At 38.8% G+C, this 25436-nt stretch overlaps 1 non-coding gene across 1 annotated transcript; it reads left to right on the top strand.

The window, feature by feature from the left end:
- The first annotated feature begins 18198 nt into the window (after window positions 1-18198).
- Window positions 18199-18305, top strand: LOC145110165 (small nucleolar RNA R71). Its single transcript, XR_013709545.1, has one exon. It is a non-coding gene; the product is annotated as a small nucleolar RNA R71 (small nucleolar RNA).
- The last annotated feature ends 7131 nt before the right edge of the window (window positions 18306-25436 follow it).

Below are 25436 nucleotides of genomic sequence, written 5' to 3'. Positions count from 1 at the left end.
ACCTAAAACATAAACTGAAAACTGTAAGCACAAAGCTTAGTGAGTTCCCCAAAATACCACATACCATACATAATAAACACATATTGGGCCCTCGCCCTACATCGAGCCTCGCCCGACATCGATCCCCACTTGGGTTACAGATCTGTCATTCATTAGGCCTCGCCTTACATCGGTCCCCCCGGTACACATATAAACATATAAACATATAATCATGCTAATACATACGATAATCACAAAGCCAATGACATACAATACAGTCATCGGGCCTCGCTCGACATCGAGCCCCGCTCGGTATACATACCAACATATAACACATGCAAGAGTCACACATACATCTAGCATCCTAACATAATAATCATGGGTCGGCATTGGTGCCTTCGACCCGCTAAACCCACTGAGGAAACTCACCTCATACTGTTGAATCTCACAGATAAATCTTTGGCTACATCCTAACATAATAATCATGGGTCGGCATTGGTGCCTTCGACCCGCTAAACCCAGTGAGGAAACTCACCTCAGACTGCTGAATCTCACAGATAAATCTTTTGCCTGCTAAAAACCCCACGCTATCAATGACAAAATAACATCCAATTAATAATTGGATCTCGACTCACACTAAGAGTCTAAACTAGGGTAAAAGAACTTTTTACCCTTTCCCCAACTTGGCCCAATGGCAAGGCCCAATCCAACTGTCCAAAAGGCCCAAATTCCAAAATAATCACCAAAGCCCAAATATGGCCCAAATTTCCAAATTGGGCCTAAGTTCCTTCGTGGAATTTCAACCAAGTGAACCCGAAATAACAACACCAGCCCACAATAGACATGATGGCCCAACAAGGCCCTAATCACCTAAAGTCCAAACATGGCCCAAAGCCGAGAAGCCCAAACTTCCAAAGCCCACATGCTGAGTACGTTGGGCGTACTCAGCTCGTACGCTTAGCGTACATGCTCTGGGGCCAGTATGCGCATCGTACCAGCTTGTACGCCCAATGTACTCCCTAGTTGGCCAACCATCATCAAAAGTGCTTAATCCATTCAGCCTCTACCCCATACTCTCAGATCTTGACCCAAAAAGTGACTTATCACGTAAAGTTGGCAACTTTACGTGCATGCATGGCTTAATGGGGGCTTTAGAGCTCAAAAGAGCTTAACAAATGACTTAACACATGCATGAGTCCACAAACACCATAAAGTTTGCATCTTTATGCTTAAGGAACCCTTAATATGTCAAGATCTAAAATGCTAAACTCCATAAACGACCTTAGCTCACAAGAACCAACCAAAACGGACCAAAATAGCAAAAAACAAGCCAAGGAATAAATCTATGAAATGAGTTGACAAGCTATGGACTTTATACCTCAAAAGCCACAAAATGGAGATGCTAAAGTTGGATCTCTAAGCTCCTCTCCAAAGGATGAGTCTCCAATCTTCTCCTTCCTCTTCAAGATGCACAAAACACACTAAAAATGATTCACAAGAGCTTAAAAGCACCACACAAAGGCTAAGGGACGAAATTAGGGTTTGAGGATGTGGAGGATGGTCAAAAATGTCCAAGAGGTAGGTTAATGTTGCTTAAATAGGGCACAAACCCTAAAAATTAGGGTTTGCCCCTAGCCAGTACGCCAAGTGTACTCTATAGTACGACCTGCATACTAGCCAAAAAGGACCAAAATTGCAATGCTTTTAAATAAGAAGGGTTAAATATGAACATACCAAATTCAAGTGTTAGAATTTCATAAACTAGTTAAAGTTCGTAAGTATTTTTCAGATAAAAAGATAACATTTTATGTATGTTTTGCATTAATCAATGTATATGCACATGTATTCTCCCCCAAAGCGTATAAAACTTAAAAGAAGGGTCGTAATACTCAATTGTGGGGTTTGTAGTCGAGAACTGAATGGATTAAGAAAATTCGAAAAATAGCATTTTCGAAGTCCAGTGAATAGTGTCATGTGAATAGTATTTTACCAGTGAATAGTGTTTTCCCAAAAAAAACTCGTCAGAGCTTCGCCGGTAAATTGGTTGGAAAGTTCACCATAAAAATTACCGGTGAATAGTGTTTTCCCGAAAAAACTCGTCAGAGCTTCGCCGGTAAGTTGGTCGGAAAGTTCACCGTAAAAATTATCAGTGAATATTGTTTCGCCGGAAGATATCGTCAGATGAATAGTAATATTGACCGGAGGAATAGTGAACTTGACCGGAAGTTGATCGAAAATTCACCGGGGGCGGTTGGCGATGGCAGGTGGCGGCAGACGACGACTGTTGGCGGCTTAATAGTGACTGAAGGCTGTTGTCGGCAACATGCCAGTCAGAGGGTGTTCGCCGAAGGTCAGATCAGAAGAAGGGGAGGCGGCAGTCGGTTTTCCGGTGGTTCTCAAATATCCGGCTTGGGGAAGGAAGGTGGCCGGTGGTGGCTCATGGCGGTTCCGACAACCGAAGGGAAAGAGAGACCGGTGGGAGAGAGAGAGAGAGAGAGAGAGAGAGAGAGAGAGAGAGGAGAGAAGGGTGAATTGGTGAGAAATGAGGGAACCCCTCCCTCCTTTATATAGGATATGCAATCCCGATCCAACGGTCCCAATCCAATCTCATCCGACGGTCTAAATTAAAGCCTAGTTTCCAACCTTATCCTAAGCAGGTGACATGTGTTTCGTGAAACTCCAGTGGCAACGTTTTTGTTTACGAATTCAAATAATAGACGATATTCTAAGACTAACGGTACGACCGATAGCCGTTAACTCAAATCGTAGCTATCCTAACGAAGCGATTGAAAGTCATAATCGGGTATTATGCGATTACAGTTACACACTTTCTTTTCGTGAAAGAGTCGAGACGACGTACGGCAGGAAAATTAGATCCTAAATCAAATAATATATCAAAACCTGATTTGTTTGACATAACTAACTTTTCGATCTGAAACTCGGAAGTGACTCTACACAACGAAACTTAGGGAATAAGGGGAACTTCTTGGCGAAAACAGGCGCTTAGCTGTCTCAACCCTATCCATAACGGCTCAGGGTATTTTTCGGGCATAAAAAGTTAGGAACATGATAATTTCCTAAATTAAACATGGTTCTTAGGAAAATTGATTGGGAATCGAAATTCATTTCCTAAGGCACCCCATGACTCAACCGAATGTCATAATTTGACACTTAACAGGCCTTTAGTCGTTACCTGATTGTTCAATTTCTTAAAACAGTTGTATCTTTTGCGTACAAACTCTGTTTTGGACGTTCTATATATTTCCAGACTAAGGTGAACATGTACTACAAGACTAGAGTGATTGTTTCGCTCATAACCGGTTAATACGAATTTTCAGTTTTTTCAGACGTATTACTAAGGTTACAATCTGTGTATTATGATTCATTTGAGATTTCCATTAATGGAGGTAAGATAATATTTCATATCTTATTTTAATTGTAACGAAACTATTTATTTTCCAAAAGATGTACTAAAACTCAATATGTCAAATTACATAGAGGTTCGCGGTGACTAAACATTCTATAGTTTTAGACCTAAATTCTGGGATGTCATATTAATCCATAACCAAAATCAACTATAAAGTTGGAAATTGAGTTCTTAACAGCATAAAAATGTAATGAAGTTAAAATAACAATTTCAACCTTTACCCATGATTCAAAGTACATTGCTTTTATGGGAAAAACAAAGTTCATTGCTAAAAGAGAAAACACCACTAGGGCTTGAATTTTGTAACGCGTGGTTTCTGGTATGAATTTATTCCCAATTAATTGCATTTTATTGGAGGACTCGTTGAGTTGGAAGCCTCAACTCGACGTGTCGAAAATGTTTTGGCCGCAAAATTTAATGAGTCAACTCGACGAGTTGAGATGCCTCATTTTGGCGAGTTGGCAGTTGGGATGGAAACCCTAATTTTATGGTTTTGCACCCTATTTAAACACCTTAAGTCCCAGGTGTTGGCCTCATTACCAGCCTCCATAGCCCTAACCGTAATCTCAAAACCCTAGAGCTTCCTTGAGTGTTGTGAGCTCATTGTGGGTGTGTTTTGGTGTGTTTGAAGCTCATTGAAGGAAGGGAAGTTTGGTGCAAGGTGGTGGTTCAAGTAGGAGCTTTCAGATCTTGATTCTCCGCTCAATTTCCATCATATTTCGGGTATAAAGTTCTAACTTTGCTTAATATTTGCTTAGATCTCTTCTTGGGTTAGATTTGCATGCTTTTAGCCATGGATGGGTGGTTGTTGCGGCAGTACAAGTACCAAGTGTTTATTCTTTCAGATCTATGATCTTCATTAGCTCTTTTGGCATAAAGGTGCCAACTTTATGGTCTTAAGGGCTTCATGCATTCATTAAGTTCTTCCTATGGCCCTTTTTGGAACATTTGAGCTTCTCCTAGTCATGCATAAGTGTAAAGTTGGAAACTTTACGTGGCCATTCAGCCTCTAAGACCAGATCCACAGTTTGGGGCCATGCCTTTAGTGATTAAGTGATTAATGATGAAGCCCTCAACCTTTTAAGCATATGGTTTGGGTTTTGAACCCATTTTGGTGGTTCTTAGGGGTAAAGTTGGAAACTTTACCCTTCTAGATGTTATTTTGGTTGAGATCTGAGTTGTGAAGCCCTTATTCTTGATAGTGTTCGCTTAATGGATTAAGATGTTTGATTTATGGTGAACTCGGCGAGTTGGATTGGTTTCTTCCTGACTTTGCAGACTAATGGATAAACTCGGCGAGTTGAAGGACAACTCGGCGAGTTGGGTTAACTCGGGTTGTTGACTTTGACTTTGACTTTAGTCTTTGACCAAGTTTGACCTATAAGGGGCTTTTGGGAATTTTGTGTTGTACTTAAGAAATTTTTTTATGTTTAGGGGTTGAGTAGAGTCGAAATTCGGAGTCGGGATCTGTTCAGCTGCCTTTCTGTATTCGAGGTGAGTTTCCTTACTGGGTTTAGCGGGTCGAAGGCACCAATGTTGACCCATGTTAATGTTATGTTGTTAGTATGCTAGCTATCATTGTGGCTCTTGCATGTGCCTGTGTTTATGTGTTTTTTCGGGCTAAGGACCGATGTCGGGCGGGGCCTGATGGATATTTGTGTTGGATTATGTGTCTAAGCCCAAAAGTATAATTGGTATGTACTTGACCCAATACAGCATGGTCTATTTGGGTTGTAACACTCTGGAACAATTTGAGAGGATGGATATTTGAGAAAGAGGTTATTTGTAATTTATTAATATATTACAAGTATAATATATTAGATGAGATTCATATTATTTAATTAGTATTGATCAAGAATTAATTTGGTATTAATTTAGTGATCAAAATAGACTAATTAAATTTGCAGGGACTGATTAGGTAAATCAGTAATATTTATAGTTTGGGCTAATGATCCATGTTGAATAGAAATGGACTAAATCTTTATGAAGATCCATGAAGAGTTAGTCCATAAGACTAATAAGTTATTGGATTGAAGGCCCAAGTGAATTAAGGTTTACAAGTTTAAACCTTAAGCATTCCAAACTATAAATATGATCCCTAGCTTGCTAAAATCGGCGCCTATGAGTCTAAGAGAACTATAACCAATTTTATGTCTCCTTACTTCTCTCTCAAATTCCTCCTCTTCTTCTTGGTTTGTTATAAGACGTTTGAGGCATCACACTTGAGGTGCTAGGCTCTTGAAAGACCAATTCCTACAAGCTACAATTAATATGTAATCTTCTAACTTACTTTTATGATTCATATGTCAAATGTGCACCATAGGAGTGTTATAGTACACAAAACCCAACAGTGGTATCAGAGCCATGGGTAGTTTTCTGTTATATAGATGCATAACTAATTGTTCAAAGTTGGAAAAGTCGAAAAATTGCACTCTGACAGGAGGACTCGACAAGTCCATACATGAACTCGTCGAGTCCATGCTCATAAGTGATGAAGTCGTCGAGTCCATTATCCGACTCGACGAGTTGGATCATCTATTGGCAGTTTTTCGGGTTTTTTGGCCTCAGTTGGATTAGAATCATCACCCCAAACTGTTTTGTATCATAAAATATGTTTTTCTGATATGGTAGTGATTATTCTCATCCAATTAAAAGATAAATTGTCAAATTTTAAGATAATTGCTAGTTTATATGATAAAGCTAATTATTTGTAATTTTTGATTTGAAATATCTTACTACAAGAATTGTATCATGATCAAATTGGTAAAAGATAAAAATGGTTATTTTATAAGTTTGTAATTTGATCTAAATGTTTTTAAGAAGTTACAAAACTTGGTTTTAAGTTTTGGAATTCTAAAAGTTTTTTTAAGGAGTTACAATATTTGTCATCAAATTTGCAACTCAAAAGTTTTTTTGAAGAGTTCCATAAGTTATTGAACTTGAAAAGTCTCATCTTCATAAAACAAATTAACTCCTTAAATTATGGAGTTCAAAAGTTTTCAAGAATTACAAAACTTGGCCTCAAGTTTTAAAAGTTGAAAAGTCTCAATTTAGAAACATTGAATTCATAGAAACCCTAGTAATTTGAAAAGTTTTCAAAAATGTAACTCATGGGTTCATAACTTAAAATTAATTAAATAGTTTTAATTTGATGTTTTTGAATAGTTCAATTAACTCTTATGGAATTTATTAATAGTTAATTAAATGTTTAATTAAAAAAGTATTATTAAATCCATAATCATATGGTTTAAGTTTAATTAAATTAAGAGTATGATTTATTAATAGATTATACCATCAAGTATTTTAAAAGGTTGAAATACACCCTTATACTATATATAATTAAAAGTTTAATATATTATATATGTATAATTAAAAAGTCAGTCTTACCGTTAGTAGGCCTAATTCACGAAGTCAATCTATAAGGGGGGGGGGGGGTATAAGGAAACTGCCTATAAAATGACACTTGGATGGGTGTCCACTCTCACCCACATCTTCCTTGATTGGTGGAGGGTCGTTAGTCGAACGGGTAGGATAGGATACAAACTTCCATTAAAAGTATAATGAAAATACCAAGTAACTAAACATTTATAAATTCTCAATCTTAGTTAATTCGGAAAAATGTGAATTTGGTGCTAACCCATGAAATTGCACTTTTCACCTTGCTAAGTCGTTAGTGGAGCATGTGTGGTTAACCGACACACTATATTGGGACTAGCAAGGGTGGCAAAGGGTAGCTTGGTGTTAATCATGGATCAATGGAGCGTGTGTGGTTAACCGGCACATTGATTAGGTGATGTGCAACATCGAGAGTACCAAGCTAATTTGCATGGTTATTCACACCTTGTTTGTGATCCTCGACATCCCAGTCACAAACTTGAAGGGCATAATCGAGATTTAAACATGCCATTGAAACGTTAAATGAATCTCAAAGGATCTAGAAATTTCAGTTCATTTAAAACCTAAAATTCATTTTCGTTTTTCATGATGGAAATTGGTAAATCGTCATTTACCTACCTTCAAATATTTTGCAATTAGATTATGGAATCCCTCTTCCGAATTGTGAAATATTGTGTTGGGTCCTAGCCTTAATATTTCATTTTGGGTGTTATATTAAGGACTTACATCAACTAAACTTGAATTTCCCCCTTGTAGATGTCTATTACTTACAACTATGGTCTTCCCGAATCTTTTGGAAAAAGCTTTCCACATGAAGATGATATTCCTCAATATCATACTTCACTTCCTACACCTCCTCCAATAATTCTCCCTGACCCACATGTTCGTCGACTTGAAAAGTTCAAGATCACTCAAACCCTATTGGCAAGCAAACACCAAGATGGAAGGTCTGTATGTGCACACGCCTTAGAGCTGAAGTCACATATTGACAGGCTGGGAATGTTAGGAGTCGTTGTCTCAAGGAAGTTGGTTGTTGACTTGGTTCTTCAATCACTTCCTAAGTCATATAGTGAGTTCATTAAAGATGACTATATGACAGATCGCGACATGACCCTTATCGATCTTACCTATTTGCTAATTGGTGCTGAATCATAAATGATTTGGCGCACTGGTAATGAAAATTTGATTGGAAGATCTACTTCCCAAACTTCCATTGAAACTGACAATGGAAACATTGAAAGTCCAGAAAAGTCTTCTCTTCCCTATGGAAAGGGATTGGCCAAGGTCAAACCGTTTGAATAAGTGGTAAAGAGAAAGGCTAAGTCTGAGATTGTCCCGTGTACCATTCTAAAAGAGTCTATTTGTTTCTATTGCCAAGAGAAGGGGCATTGGATGCGAAGCTGTCGTATCTACCTGAAGGACCACAAGGATGGTAAAGTCAAAATATATGACTCTGCTTCAGGTAATTCCACTATCTAATTCTATTAAGTTCCTACTTATAGATTCTTAATAACATGATGTGACAATATTACATTTTGATGTTTTGAAGGATCGAAGAAGAGAAATGAAGCTTAAAGAAAGAGCAGGATGAGTCTGATCGCGAAGAGATGGATTTCGATCGCATGATTCGATGATCAGAATTGTGAGCTGCTACTTAGGAGTTATGATAGATTGCTTAGAAATATGTAGCAACATAGTTCTCATATGTATTTGCATTGTAAGGACAAGTTTGTCGCGTTTTATAAATAAAGGAAATTTTTGATTTTATCTTATTCTACATTTCCTTACAATGACATTTGTGAAAATTGATGTTTGTATGTATCTATTTTTAGCAATATGGATTTGATTCTTTCATTTGTGGTAGTATCTAAATTTACCAAATAAGGAAAGATTCTCATCAGCCAAGTTTCAATTGGATAGAAACTTGGAATCATGCGACTTGGATTGTGTGATGAATGAGAACCTTCGTCTTTTGGAAATTAAGACTAATTCCTTGTTCACATGTATATGTGAGTCAAGTGAAGGACTAAGGGATCTAGTACACATCACTGTGCCCTGGTCAGGTCCACCACAAAGAACGATAAGACTATTCGTTATGATTTACTAAAAGTTTGGTAAATATGGTTATGCTTACAAGATTAAGTGTAATTCTGAATCATTGAAAAAGGTTTCAATGTATGGCAGAATGAATAAGAAGAATCAAATCAGGCAGAAAGATAAAAATTTCTCCAATCTGAAAGGAAAAGAGAGTACTTTAGTATCGTGCTTTATGATCATCATAATGAGTATGAAAACCATATCACAATTGATCCTCTAAGGACACCTTAGTGCACTTGTATGACTAAGAAGAGGAATCGGGAATTGTTGAAATGGTTAAATCAATTAAGGTGAGTCATACTTCGTTCCAAAATCAAGTCTTAGAGTCATACTCCAAGATTGTTCCTTGAGTGACATATCTTATGTAGGTTTATAGCACATTTGAAATTGGTAAGTTGTGATGTCTTGGATAAGACAGAGACCAACTAAGACCAATTGTGTGAAGTGTTTTCTTGATAAAGAACCGACACTAACTCTTGAATATTTATTTGTCAAGGAGTGTTTCTTGACAAAGAGAATCTTATATGTCAAGAGGTCAGTGGGAGTCTTAAAGATCTTGAAAAGTTTCAAGAAATAATCAAGAAATAAACCTATTGTTTATCACTAGCACACGACTTGAGGTTTGTAACTTATCGTGTTGACATATTCTTGTTTCTGTGCCCATTCCAGTTAAAGATGACTATGCATGTGAGTTTTATGAGTTCTCAATTGTTTACATAAGGCAAAGCACCTGGGTCAGTGAAAGTTCATTGATCATTAAGAGTGATCTGTTAAACAACTTGGAAGACATGGTAGGCCCTTGTGCTGCCAGGTGGCAAGAAATTAAGATTGAACAAGTTCGGTCCATATGAGTTTGGATTTGTCACTAACCTTGTCTTGTGATTATGGTTATAAAAAATTCACATGGATAGGAACACATACACCATAAAATCTAAGTGTCATAAGGTTTCTCTCCACTTCATGAAAATGAGTGTGAGGAAACTCTTTCACTAAGTAGATTTTAAAAAGTTAGCAGTTGTGTTAATTGCATTCTCAAATTCGATTATGATTATGGCATCCCTCTTCATAGTTCAAATTGTGAGAAATGGCAAAAGGTCTAAACATTTGAGACTTATTGCTGTAAGTTCTAAAATTGTTTAGACACACATGTGAGCTATATAAGGAAAGGTGTATGAGTTTGAGAAGCCTAGATAAAGTCTTATCGAAGCATCTCGGATCAGAAATCTGAACTTTGGAAAGAAGGTCAATAAGTATTGATTTCTAGAAGTCCAGCTTATTTCTGGGTACATGTCATAGCTAGTGGGAGCATAATTATTACGTTAAGTATTGCGACTTCGCAATGTTAATTATAGAAAACAAAAGTTTCAATTCGTCAAGTTGCAGAGTTTGAAAAGTTATTTTGCTATAATTAAGGGAGAGGATACTTATACTTTATTTCAAATCTAAAAGCTTAGATTGAAGTATTAATAAAACTTAGTCATGAGTATATATAAATATCATGTTGAAATGTTTCAACATTGAAAATTCTATATATGGAAATATTATAGCAAAAGACTGGTCAATTATCATGTCTTTATGTAAGACATTATGTATCGTATCCCATATGCTTCGGGTATAGGATCGATTGCATATGCTATAATATTTTCGTGTGTTCTAATTTTCCAAATGCCTAGGGCATTAAGAGGGAAAAAGGACTAGAACCGGATATGACTAAAGTGGTTAGACAACTATCAAGGACGATCTAAGGTTCACTAAGGATTGGTTGCTTGTGGGCAGTTGGAAGTAAAGTAATAGATGGACCATATTGACATTATTATGAATAGACATGATTCTATTAATAATGAGTTGTCATATGGCAAATATGCAAATGTTTCCATAAATGGGAGTTGGATATTAGGAATCTATGTGAAAGTTAGAAACTTTTATGCAAGAAGGATGTTCAAAGGAATGTACTTTGAAATTGAGACTTCACTTCCATGGAATTGTTCTTGTAACAATCTCCGAAGGAATACTTTGTAATATCGTTGGCAAAGTCTCTGTGACTTCGGTACCTCGACAATACAAAAGGTACATTACATGATAGTTTAGAATCCGAAACATTCTAATAGTGGCAAAAATTTGGCATTTCTTACACTAAGTGATAAGGGTTTGGAATTGTGAAATGAGCATCATTTAAATGTTTTCAATTGATCTATTTCACAAAGAAAGGACTATAAGTAAACATAGTGTGCATGCTTGGAGCATGGGATAACTGTTGTTTTAATTCAAGTATAAAGTTGATATATCGAAACATTATACAATGAATAATGTGTAATCAATATGGTGATTAAATAAAAGGTGTTTTATTTATATTCAAAAGTTTTGAGACCAAATTGGATTCGATTATTCTTGTGTTTCACTTTGCATGTTTTGACTTCCCGAATAAATATATTATTCAAACTATCCACAGTCGATCATACTTTGGAAGTAAGTATTGAAGCTAGACTGTCATGAATGGGTCTGTAGATTGTCTAAAGGTGTTTAGACATAGCACAAGTTTGCTGCAATATTCATGAGTACTCTTGTAATAAGATTTGAGTATTGGACTAAAACCACGCTCATTTGAATCACTTCATGGATTTTATCACGAGTGATCATGAGACGATAATATCTTATATTCTTGAAACGGAGAGATATGAGTTGCAGTTTACAAGTCGGTTGCACATTGATGATATGTAAACGTACCGGTAACTCAGTGTTATAAAATGTATCATTGTGTATGATTTGATGAGTAAATAGAGCAAGCATATGAGTCGAAGTTTATCCATTCCTTTTACCTAATGTGGGATAAAAGTGATATTTGTGGGCCCCTCGATGATTTAGTGATGACAACCCTAAGCGTTTGGCCAAACCTGGACTGATTTGATTTGTTCAATTAGTCGGTCGTCATAAATCGGAAATCGGGAAACAACACATGAACAGAGAGAATGATTATAATCCATGTCTCAGTTCATACGATATCTAGAATGGAGGAATATATGATCCCTTATCTTATGGACGCGTTACTAATAAGATCAGAGTTCGACAACGGTCTTTTGAGAGCTACGATTGCCAATCGGGTTTTGAAGTCGTACTTGCAATTATAGTTATTAGACTTATCCAACTGGGAGACTGTTGGATTATGTGTCTAAGCCCATAACTATAATTGGTATGTATTTGACCCGATACAACATGGTCCATTTGGGTTGTAACACTCTGGAACAATTTGATAGGATAGATATTTGAGAAAGAGGTTATTTGTGATTTATTAATATATTATAAGTATAATATATTAATTGAGAAATCATATTATTTAATTAGTATTGATCAAGAATTAATTTGGTATTAATTTAGTGATCAAAAGATACTAATTAAATTTGCAGGGACTGATTACGTAAATTAGTAATATTTATAGTTTGGGCTAATGATCCATGTTGATTAGAAATGGACTAAATCTTTATGAGGATCCATGAAGAGTTAGTCCATATGACTAATAAGTTATTGGATTAAAGGCCCAAGTGAATTAAGGTTTACAAGTTTAAACCTTAAGGATTCCAAACTATAAATATGATCCCTAGCTTGCTAAAATCGGCGCCTATGAGTCTAAGAGAACTATAACCGATTTTATGTCTCCTTACTTCTCTCTCAAATTCCTCCTCTTGTTCTTGGTTTGTTATAAGACATTTAAGGCATCACACTTGAGGTGCTAGACTCTTGAAAGACCAATTCCTACAATTTACAATTAAGAGGTAATCTTCTAACTTACTTTTATGATTCATATGTCAAATTGTATGCTAGTTGTAGGTTTCAAGCTTTGGAAATTTTTGTTGCATGTATAACTAGAGAAAACTTAGATCCAAAGCTATTAGGGTTGTATGTGCTCCATAAGAGTGTTATAGTACACAAAACCCAACAATTTGTAGGCTATGTGATTATTGCATGTATATGTGGTTATTTGATATATGTTATTGTATGTTGGGCGGGGCTCATTTACCGAGCTCAGCTCGATGCCGGGCGGGCCCTGATGCCGGGGGGGCCCGATGCCGGACGGGGTCCAATACCGGGCGGGGCCCGATGATAGGGCGGAGCCCACTGTATGTTCATTGTATGGCTATTATGTGGTTTTTGGAGAGACTCACTAAGCTTCGTGCTTACCGTTTTTAGTTCATGTTTCAGGTACTTCCGGTTGTAAAGGTAAGAGCTCGGGATGACTGCATTGCACACAACGTTGAGATTCCGCTTATGATGTTTACTCAGATTTTATGACCAAAATGATACATTGGGTTTTATTTAAATGTTTGGATGTTATTGGAAAATACTATTTTATCTATTATTAAAATGAAATTTTTGGGACCATATTTTTGGATGTTTCAAGTTGGTATCAGAGCCTTGGTTTGAGGGATTTGAGCATACTCTCGGGTGTGTCTTAACTCAAACTAAGGACTTGATGAAAATTTTCAAAAGAAAAATATTTTATAAAAGGATTTCTAAAAGAGAAAAAGGGTGTGGTGCATGCAATCAGTCGAGCTCAAGTAAGTTATCCTAAAATACCCATACATGTTTATGATATGTTTTGAATTGTGAATCTGTGAATCACATGCTAGATTAGGGTTAAGTCGTCTAGGAGAGATGCCTTTGTATGCCTGCTTTTGAACTTATAGATTTGCATGCTAGTGATGATCAGTCAGCAATATGATGGACTGATCAGGTTATGCTTTGTTCTGATTACTTGATGCTTGAATGTTGCTTGCTTTGTGCTATTAGGAGTTCTTGCTGATTTCAGTTAACTAGTAAGCGAATATGCTAAGTTACATATTATGAAAACTAAATAATTTCAGAAGGTTAGATTTAACTCTATTATGCAGCTCTTGTCTGAGTCCAACCGTTGTAGGGAGAGACCTTTCATTCAAAAAATTATCGAGTTTTTGTAATATTTAATTGTATTCATGAGCTAGTTATAGGAGGTTAGCGTGAGTTCCTTCTGTAGTTGATGGCGGATAGTGGTGTGGAGTTTGCCCTAGGAAAAGCCTAGGATGAGATTTAGTGTTGGGAGCCTTATCTATGAGGAAATGGTTGGTTTTAGGGTGACTTGGCTGAGTTAAGGCACTTCTTGAGGAAAGTACGGATAGATGTGGAAGGTAGTATGGGCCCGTACTACTGAAAGGAGAGGATCCGTACTCGATTCAAGGAGGGATGCGATGAAGCCAGGGAGCTTGTGTAGTTATGTTTTCCCCTATGTGCGTATTGATGTTTAATCTGATAGTTTTATGGTTTATTTTCAGTATAGTGGTATTGCGAGGAAGACCAGTGGACAGTTCTGGTGTCGGGGAGGGTTCGGGCTCGGGTTTTGGAGTCAGGAAACTTGATGACCAGACGAGAGAGTTCATCTCGTCTGAGATTACGCGTAGTATCCTTGATCAGACTCCTGTGATCTTTGGCACGGTCAAGGAGGGTATTCTGAAGATTCTTGATGAGAGATTGAGCGCCTTTCGCGCTGAGATGGTGGCTTTTATCGAGACGCGCTCTCTGACCTTCAGGGAGTTTTGGTCATGTGGAGCGTCAGACTGTCATGGGGCTAGGGATCCCATTGCGAGCAGCAGGTGGTTGGCAGATGTCGCCAACGCCTTTCGTACCAACCGTTGTCCCGAGGGGGACAATGTTAGAGTAGCTTCATGCCTCGTGAAGGACAGGGCACGTGATTGGTGGGAGGAGGTATGGCATGCTATAGGAGATGATGTTGCTATTTATTCGATGACCTGGGGTGATTTCTCGACCAGGTTTTGAGCCGAGTTTGTACCGGTGATTGAGGTGCAGCAGCTGGCGCAAGAGTTCCAGCATCTCCATCAGCCCACTGAGACGGTGACTGAGATCACCGCTATGTTACGGGAGAGGACACTTCTAGTTTTGCAGTATGTGGAGGACGAGGAGATGAAGAAGGCCTGATACCATGAAATGATGAGGAGTGATATTCGGCAGTTTGTTAGCCGATCTAGCTGCAAGATGATGGAAGACATGATAGCGAGGGCTAGGGAGGGGGAGATTGATTTAGAGATGGAGAAGAAGAGGAAGCCAAATTCTATGGCGAGTGTTGAGGGATCGGGCAAGAGGCCCAGTGTATCTGATTCTAGACCGAGAACCCAGCATGGCCGTAACCGTTGTGGCGAGTGCGGCAAGATACACGAGGGGACGTGCATAGGGGTGGGTTCTGGTTGCTTCAAGTGCAGCCGTACTGGTCATATAAGCAGAGATTGTACTGCTACCACCCCATCGCTCTAGTATCCGATCTGATTTGCTTTCAGTGCAATCAGAGGGCCACAAGAAGGCCCATTGTCTGAGTTTGGCTGCAGCGGGATCGATGTCAGCACCCGCTCCTGCGACATTGAGGATTACTGACGGCCGTCAGGGTCGGGCAGATGCGCCAGCGGCGAAGAGCAAGGCGTTCCAGCTGACTGCGGAGGAGGCGCGTGCAGCTCCTGATGTTGTGACATGTATGTATCTTCTCCTTATCTCTTTATCTATATTAAATTATTGCTTATGTTTATGTGTTTTGTTTTAGGATCGTTCATTGTGAATGGTATCTTTGCTTTGGTATTGTTTGATTTGGGGGCTACCCGATCTTTTGTGTCGCTTGCGCTTAGCAAGAGATTTGCTGGAGCTCCTGGGGAGATAGATCGTCCTGTTGATGTGAAGATTGTTGATGATAGGACGGCTAGGGTTGCGAGGATTCATCGGTATTGTACCATTCAGTTGTTCAGTGAGCGATATCCGGTTGATATGGTTTCCATTCCTCTGCGTGGGAGCAAGGTCATTGTGGGCATGGATTGGTTGAGCCCTAATGGGGCGGTGATCGACTGTGAGTAGCAGTTAGTGCAGATTCGGACCCCAAGTGGGGGAGAGTTGGTGATTCATGGTGAGAGACCGCAACATGGGCCGATTATGTGTTTTGCAGCGAGGGCCAGACGTTATCTTCATCAGGGCTATTCGGGTTTTATCGCCTATGTCATGGATACCCGAGATAAGGGTAAGGCGACTGTGGATGACGTGCCGATCGTGCGGGATTATCCGGACGTATTCCCAGAGGATTTTCCAGGGGTACCTCCGGAGAGGCGGGTGGAGTTCAGGATTGATTTGGTTCCAGGTGCAGCTCCGATAGCCAAAGCACCGTATCGGTTGGCTCCTCCCGAGATGCAGGAGTTGTCTACACAACTGCATGAGCTGTTAGGCAATGGATTTATTAGGCCGAGTAGTTCGCCTTGGGGAGCACTGATTATGTTCGTGAAGAAGAAGGATGGGTCTCATCGCATGTGTATCGATTACCGGGAGTTGAATAAGGTAATGTTAAAGAACCGTTATCCACTCCCGAGGATTGATGATCTCTTCGACCAGCTTCAGGGTGCGTCTTGGTTTTCCAAGATTGATTTGCAATCGGGCTATCATCAGATGAGGGTCCGGGATGAGGACGTACAAAAGACAACTTTTCGGACTCGATATGGTCATTATATGTTCGTGGTGATGCCTTTTGGGCTCACCTATGCTCCGGCCGCGTTCATGGATCCCATGAACCGCGTATGTAGACCGATGTTGGATCGGTCTGTGATAGTCTTTATTGACGACATCTTGTTTTATTCCAAGACTCAGGAGCAGCATGAGGAGCATTTGAGAGAGGTACTGGAGACGTTGAGGAGGGCTCCAAGTGCGAGTTCTGGTTGCGCGAGGTGCAGTTTCTGGGGCACCTTGTCAACCTGAAGGGTATTCTAGTCGATCCAGCCAAGGTCGAGGTTGTGATGCAGTGGGAGGTTCCGAGATATCCATAAGTACAAAGTCAACTGGGAAAACAAATTTCCCAAATTTAACAAGGATGTCTTCTACAATCCCCCTTGGGTGCGTCACCGAACGATTGGCCATGTGGATGGTCATCTTTGTAGCCTTCATTTTCTGAATATTTAGCTTTTGATAGAATGAATATGGCATCAAATTTATGCTAGCCCCAGAATCGGCTAAAGCATAAGTCTTCAAATTGTTTCCAAACTCACAAGGAAGAGTGAGGCGTCCAGGATCTCCCATCTTCTTAGGTATTTCTCCCAATACAACTCTTGAGCTTTGTTCACTAAGAATAACTTTGGAGTTCTTCTTTAATTGCTGACGAGTGTCTATAAGGTCTTGAAGGAACTTAGCATACTCTGGAATTTTAGCCAGTTGACTAAATAAAAGGAGTATTAATAGGAATACCCTTTACTTGCTTGATAAACTCCAGATGTTCCCTTTCCAGTGGACTGAGATTAGCTCGAGACGGGAATGGTAAAGGCGGTTTATATGCCGAAACGTTTTCAGAATTTTTCTGTTCAGACTGAGCCCACGACGTGAGCATATCGGGCTCACGTCGTGAGTCTGGTACTTCAGCAACATCTTCGATTTCAATCTTTGACTTCTTTGGCTTTGGTCCGGATGGCTTTGGTTCCACCTCTAGTGCTTCTAGGAACTCAGAGATGGCCTCTTCTTTAGTATCAATCATCGTTACATGGGAATGAGTCTTCTTTTCGGGAAATTAGGGGGATAATTTGTTGCTCACCAAAGTAGTTAGTTGAGAAACTTGGACTTCTAGATTATGAATCGATGCTTGATGATTTCTTAATGAGGCTTGCTGGTCAATCATCATTGATTGCTGTTCTTTCATCATTTTCATGTGTTCCTTTAGCACTGCATCAGTATCATCATGCCTTTTCTCGGAGACCTCCATAAATCGGGTCAAAATCTTTTCCAAGTCTACTTTCTTCTCGGCTGGTGGTTGCTCTTTTTGGTAGAAGCCTCGGCCTGTCTGCTTATATTTTTCTTCCTTTTGCTTCTTGTACTTATCGTATGGCAGCCACTCTTTCTTTGGTTTTCTCCAATCCTCATCATATTTTTCCCCACTCGAGTAGCAAACTTGAGCCTTTTTATACCCGTTATCATCTAACCTTCAACCCTTGGTCAAGTGTGGACCATTACACCTTTCACATCCAACTCTTATTGCATGAATTGATTGGTCCATTTGGGTCAATCTGCGGTCCATATTATTCAACATCGCCATCATAACAACCATCTCTTCAAAATGCGCACCTCCACTACATTTTACTCCATCGTGTCTTGGGTTGTGGTACTCACGAGAATGCTTCATAAACTCTTCAATTAACACCTTGATCTGGTTAGGATTCTTCTTCGTGAGAGGGCCTTGCGAATCAAGGAGTTGTCTAGTCATGACATTGACCCCATCATAGAAAATAGACATCTCTTATTGAATATTAAGGTCATGTTGAGGACAATTCCTTAACAATCCTTTGTAACGCTCCCATGCCTCGTATAGTGACTCCCCCGGTTGTTGCTCAAAGTTGGCTATTGCCTTCTTGAGTTTTGCTATCTTGGATGGTGGGCAAAATTGGTCTAGAAACTGCTCACGCATTTGAGCCCAAGTAGTGATTGTACCAGGTGGGAGTGCTTTCAACCAGTCTTTTGCAGCTCCTTTGAAAATAACCAGTAGCATCCTCAGCAAGACAGTATCTCTATTAACATTTGGGACATTAAAATAGCCAGCAATGTCGTTGACCTCATCTAGATGTTTGAAAGCATCCTCATGATCCTTTCCATAAAACGGAATATCCTTTAGTGCATTAAGGATGTATCCCTTCAACTCGAATATGGCAGTGGCAGGAATCGCGGGTTGTACTAATCCCGGACCAACATCTTCTCGAATACGCTTCTTGTAAGCTCCCATTGACATTTCTTCGATGTTCGCCATTTCGTTGCTTGGATCGTCTTCGGGTTCGCTCGTATATAGTCCAAACTCGTTCTCGGACTCGTATTCAGATTCGTTTGGGATAGGTATTTGATCTAAGCTTTCAATCTTGCTCTTGTCCTTTGAAGATGAACTCGATTCTCCCGTTTTCTTCCCCGACTTCTTTGAGAACACTGACTTGAAATCTTGTAAGGGTGTCTTCTTTGGTGTTTGATCGTCTTTCACGTTCTTATCCTTCTTTTTGTGAAGGGCTGACTCTGGATCTTCAAGTGGTGGTACCAAAGGTGTGTTGGAACCTCTGGTCATGAACTCCTGCAAAATAAACAAAATAAAAACGTAAAACTGAACAAAAACTAAATAAAAATTTCCTACTGACTGGCCACCACGACGTGGTAAAGGTCACCACCTCGTGTTGTCGCAGAAAAACTAACAAAAAAGAAAAAAAACAAAGAAAAACGAAAATCTACTGAATTCACGTCGTGAGCTTAAGGATCACGTCGTGAATCTAGTACTGAAAAAAACCTAAGCTGGAAAAAAATAACTTTTTGCAGGTTTTACCCCACAAAAAGGATCGATCAATCTAAAGCAAATAAATAAACAATCAAATAAGCCGTTCCCCGGCAACGGCGCCAAAAACTTGATGCGTGCAAATAACTACACCTAATTCCATATTTATAACCTAACTACCTTAACTAACTAATTGCACCTCGGCAGTGTAACTAGTCAGACTATAGTATAGTTTTGGGTAAATCGGGTGTCGATCACGAGGAACGGTATTGACTAATTAATCTACTTACTATTAAATTAACCTAATTATTAACAAAGGAAGGGGTTTTATCTAATTTTGCAAGTTTTAGATGAACTTAATTCTTAATACAAATTCAATCAATTAACAAAACACCTCTGTTAGTTCGAATCCACTTTCTCTCAATGGTTTATAATTTAGCTATGACAATTACTGTTGGTACCAATTAAGATAGTATTAGCAATTTAGTTCTAAATCTACTAGCATTAATTAATTCATGTAAGTCTAATGTATGATCACACAATAGTTAACACAGAATCAATTATTAAATATGGTTGGAGCCATGTAAGATTGATTTGATAAACACAATTATGGTCATAATATGAGTTCTCTAGCACAGCCTAATTCAATGTTCCAATTACTTATCTAAGATTGGTTTTATCTTAGCTCTAATAAACTAGTGTTCACTGAATTATTAGGTATTCATATTCATGCAGCTTCATATTCACTAACTACACAGAACAAGAATTTAAAGCAATAAAATACTAAATCAAACATGTTAGGTTCAATCAATCTAACACAAGCACAATACCAACAAGTAAAGTCAAATCTAATGTGTTAAAACCATGAGTTCCAGCTTCATCTAGCTAACAGAAGCAGCTAGATTTAGCTGGACATACTAGCAATTAAACAAACACAAGTCATATTAAAAAGCATACTAAATGTACCAAACTATAAGTCAACTTATGAACTTCTCTTCTCCTTTTGTGTTGATACCCTATTTCAGAACTTCTTCTCTTCTGATATTCGTCTTTAGGAACCCTCCAAGGCAGCCAAAAAGTCCCTCAAGTCGTAATGGACAAGGATATATATACTTTCTTATTTTTCCAAGTTCACGTCGTGAATACGAGATAAACGTGTTCGACAAGGACTCTTTCATCCGGTGCATATCTTCTAGAATACTCCACTCACGTCGTGAGTCTTCAATTACTCACGTCGTGAGTACGTGTTTTGCTGAGTTTTTATTCTTCTTTCCTTCAAGCCTCCAAAGTTCCATGTTTTGTCAACTTTGGTACCTCTTCTTCTAAAATGCTTCTATTTGGCTGCAAAATATAATTTAAGCCTATAAGTACCATTATTCTATGCAAATAACCAAAATATTAATAAAAATGTAAATAAATATTGCCTAAAAATATGTATAAATATGGCAATATCAGTGGTCCTTGACTTGCCGGAAAGTCAAGGTCGAGCATCAGCGACCTCATGGTGGGGGATATGGTTCTCCTGAAAGTATCACCTTGGAAAGGTGTCATCCGGTTCAGGAAGCGGGGCAAGCTTGGCCCTAGGTATATCGGTCCCTTCAGGGTTTTGGCTCGGGTGGGCCAGGCTGCGTATCGTCTAGATCTTCCAGCCGAGCTCGGCCAAATTCATAGCACATTTCATGCCTCTCAGTTGCGGAAGTGTTTAATGGATGAATCCGCAGTCGTGCCCTTGGAGGATATTCAGGTAGATGACCGCCTGAATTACGTTGAGAGACCACTGACAATATTATATCGGAAGACAAAGACCTTGAGTAACAAGGTTGTTGAACCAGTGAAGGTGCAGTGGCTTCACCACAAAGGGTCGGAGTGGACATAGGAGCCCGGGGAGGAGATGAGGGAGCATTACCCAGGAATGTTCGAGACACCGGACTTCGAGGACGAAGTCTGATTCAAGTGGAGGAGAATTGTAACGCCTGGTTTCCGGTATGAATTTATTCCCAATTAATTGCATTTTCTTGGAGGACTCGTCGAGTCAGAAGCCTCAACTCAACGTGTCGAAGTTGTTTTGCACGCGAAATTTAATGAGTCAACTCGACGAGTTGGCATCTGGGAAGTAAACCCTAACTTTAGGGTTTTGCACCCTATTTAAACACCTTAAGTCCCAGGTGTTGGCCTCATTCCCAGCCTCCAAAGCCCCTAACCCTAATCTCGAAACCCTAGAGCCTCCTTGAGTGTTGTGAGCTCATTGTGGGTGTGTTTTGGTGTGTTTGAAGCTCATTGAAGGAAGGGAAGTTTGGTGCAAGGTGGTGGTTCAAGTAGGAGCTTTCAGATCTTGATTCTCTGCTCCATTTCCAACACATTTCGGGTATAAAGTTCTAACCTTCCTTAATATTTTCTTAGATCTCTTCTTGGGTTAGATCTGCATGCTTTTAGCCATGGATGGGTGGTTGTTGGGGAAGTAGAAGTGCCAAGTGTTTATTCTTTCAGATCTATGATCTTCATGAGCTCTTTTGGCATAAAGGTGTGCCAACTTTTCCTCAATGGTTTATAATTTAGCTATGACAATTACTGTTGGTACCAATTAAGATAGTATTAGCAATTTAGTTCTAAATATACTAACATTAATTAATTCATGTAAGTCTAATGTATGGTCACACAATAGTTAACACATAATCAATTATTAAATATGGTTGGAGCCATGTAAGATTGATTCTATAAACACAATTATGGTCATAATATGAGTTCTCTAGCACAGCCTAATTCAATGTTCCAATTACTTATCTAAGATTGGTTTTATCTTAGCTCTAATAAACTAGTGTTCACTGAATTATTAGGTATTCATATTCATGCAGTTTCATATTCACTAACTACACAGAACAAGAATTTAAAGCAATCAAATACTAAATCAAACATGCTAGGTTCAATCAATCTAACACAAGCACAATACCAACAAGTAAAGTCAAATCTAATGTGTTAAAACCATGAGTTCCAGCTTCATCTAGCTAACAGAAGCAGCTAGATTTAGCTGGACATACTAGCAATTAAACAAACACAAGTCATATTAAAAAAGCATACTAAATGTACCAAACTATAAGTCAAATTATGAACTTCTCTTCTCCTTTTGTGTTTATACCCTATTTCAGAACTTCTTCTCTTCTGATATTCGTCTTTAGGAACCCTCCAAGGCAGCCAAAAAGTCCCTCAAGTCGTAATGGACAAGGATATATATACTTTCTGATTTTTCCAAGTTCACGTCGTGAGAAGATAAGCCTCACGTCGTGAATACGAGATAAACGTGTTCGACAAGGACTCTTTCATCCGGTGCATATCTTCTAGAATACTCTACTCACGTCGTGAGTCTTCAATTACTCACGTCGTGAGTACGTGTTTTGCTGAGTTTTTATTCTTCTTTCCTTCAAGCCTCCAAAGTTCCGTGTTTTGTTAACTTTGGTCCCTCTTCTTCGAAAATGCTTCTATTTGGCTGCAAAATATAATTTAAGCCTATAAGTACCATTATTCTATGCAAATAACCAAATTATTAATAAAAATGTAAATAAATATTGCCTAAAAATATGTATAAATATGGCAATATCAAAATACCCCACACTTGTGCTTTGCTTGCCCTCAAGCAAATCTAATTATTTTTAAATTAAATCTTTATCACCAATATCACATAGAACGATCCAACTCAAACTCAGTCATTATGCCAAGACCTCAATGCGTGCATTTGTGTCTAAAATTTTTCATAAGTAACCCCTCCTCAATTCTAAATACTCACAATCCTCAAAAACACGCGCCCACTTCTTTTAAACAATGCTCATGTTATGCATCCCTCCGAATCCATCCTCATAAATTTTTCTAACCTCAAGGTATTTTTGTAAAGCTACCCAAGCATACATAATTTAGAAAATTACAACTTTTATATACCACACTATGGAGCTCTTGAATTCTTCACTTCTTTGATAATTGATATTTGATTTCTTCAAATTCATCACCTTTTTGTGTAATTCTTGGTATCTTCAACTTTTATATTTCTTGTTTTGATCTTTGATCTTCAAACTTTGATACTTCTATAGCTCCAAAAATTCTTCAACTTTTCACTTTTTGGTAATTTCTCTCTCTCTCTTTTTTTACATGTACTCACTTTTTTTATTTTTTACTTTTCACTCAAAATCTACATGCTTAAGCATGGGCGCTTAACTTCAACCCTTATTGGTTAAGGCATTAATCTATGTGCAATGACTACATAAGCTTCCCTGGATACATTTCAGGTACAGGCTGCTAAACATATTGCATCCCTCAAACTAAGCGATGTTGTGTTTTTGTCTCATGATTTCACTAGAATAAAGGAGGCCACAAATGCACTATAACGTGTATTGGCTCAACTAAACATTTGAGCTCTCATCGGATCATCCCACACAACGCTAGCAACTTAAGTTTAAATTATCATTATTACTAGATTTTTCTATTTAGATTATTATTTCAAATCTATTTCTAAAAATTTTTAAATTTACTAATTTTTAGCAATTTACTTTTTCGACCCCCTACCCCACACTTATTACATACAATGCCCTCATTGTATTCATAGAAGAAATGAAAACAATAAAAGGGAGAAAAAGGAACAGACTCCCCTGCGATAGCAGTGGCGAGATCGAACTCCAGTCATGCGGATAAAATGTGCATCTCGAATATGGACTTCTTCTAAATAGGAACTTGGATCTTGATCTGTTCGATATGTAAAACACCAATAACGAATCGAAACTTCAATTTTCAATAAAGGTGGTGCAAATCTCCAAAACGTGAAGAATAATGTGGGAAAGCTGACGCCACATTATATAGTGGAGAAAACAAGCCAGAATAATCTTCAAAATAACTCCAAAGAGAATGGTGGTGAAGTGTATAGAAAATGGTGAATGAAAAGGCTATATTTTTGTGATAATTTTCGACTCACGACGTAAGTCATAGTGTTCACGACGTGAGGTCGCTAAATCTGAATTATGAATTCCTTCGTAACCCAGCTCACGACGTGAGGAATAAGGACTCACGACGTGAGAACTGGGCAAACAAAAACTGAAATAGCCCCATCCTTCTTGTAAATAAATGTACTCCAACCAATGTCTTAGTGAATTAAGACCCTTCTAAATGCAATGTTTGACGACTCTTCTAACTCTACCCTTTCTCTCGGCTCACCCCATACTTATTTCTAATTTGTGGGTCTCGACTCTCGACTTTAGACTCTAAATGACACATGTCTAGACGTATACGCTCTCGACTCGACTTTCCTTCCCGAGAATCCTTTAGCAAATCTGAAATATAGCAACCAAAGGAAAAACAGAAGTAACATAATATTGTAACAAAAGTTTAACAATCCAAACAAGTTCAAAAACAACACAACCCAAATTAAAAAAAACTAAATAATCAAGATAAAAACAAACGATCAATCATCTTCTTCATCATTATGTGCTCCACTTGTTCCCGCTTCGTCTCCCCTTGAATGTTGATAAGAGCTCCATGTAGGACAAATGGGGTATTGATTCCCCAAGTGTGATGGTTGCTCAATACCGAAATGTCGAACCATGTTCTCCATTGTACCCCCGATCCAATTAGTACTCAATGATAATTGATCAAAATATCCCGCCATATCTCCTCCAAAAGGTGCTCCTCCAAAGGGTGCGTGTTGGTGCACCGGTTGCCCTCTCTCTCCTCGACCTCTAACATTCCTTCGCCGAGGTCGTGGTTGTGGTTGTGGCTCGGGTTGCTCATCTTGATGCTCGTCTCCATCATCATCATCCGAATGTAGAATTCCCCAATGAGACCCATAATTCTTTACTACCCGCATTGTCTCCAAATATCCCATAGTGAACTTGTTTCCCTCCATACAAGTCAAAGAGCGGGTAATGTCGGGAACGATCAAACCATAAGTCCGGGCCAAATGTGTGATAAAATGGCCACCATAAATGGGGCTCCCGGGGCGGGAACTCGTAGCATATTCCGCCAAATAGTGGGCCAAGAAGTATGGAATGTTGCAGCATACTCCCGGCTGTAAAATTGACCACAAATAGAACAAGTTCATCTTTGTGACCTTGTCCCCATGACGTTTATAGTGGGTGGAAAAGGTGATAAGGCGGTGGAGTAGGCGGTGGATGGGAGATTTGATGTTGCTCTCTGGTGACACCCCGGAATTAAACACTCCCGAAGCAATGTTGTTCCAAAAACTAACACCCGATGCTTCATTCTCATACC

This window comes from Lactuca virosa, chromosome 4, assembly GCF_052849685.1.
Source record: "Lactuca virosa cultivar CGN04683 chromosome 4, Lactuca_virosa_CGN04683_v6, whole genome shotgun sequence".
Lineage (NCBI taxonomy): Eukaryota > Viridiplantae > Streptophyta > Magnoliopsida > Asterales > Asteraceae > Lactuca > Lactuca virosa.
This window is presented reverse-complemented; position numbering and strand designations above follow the sequence as displayed.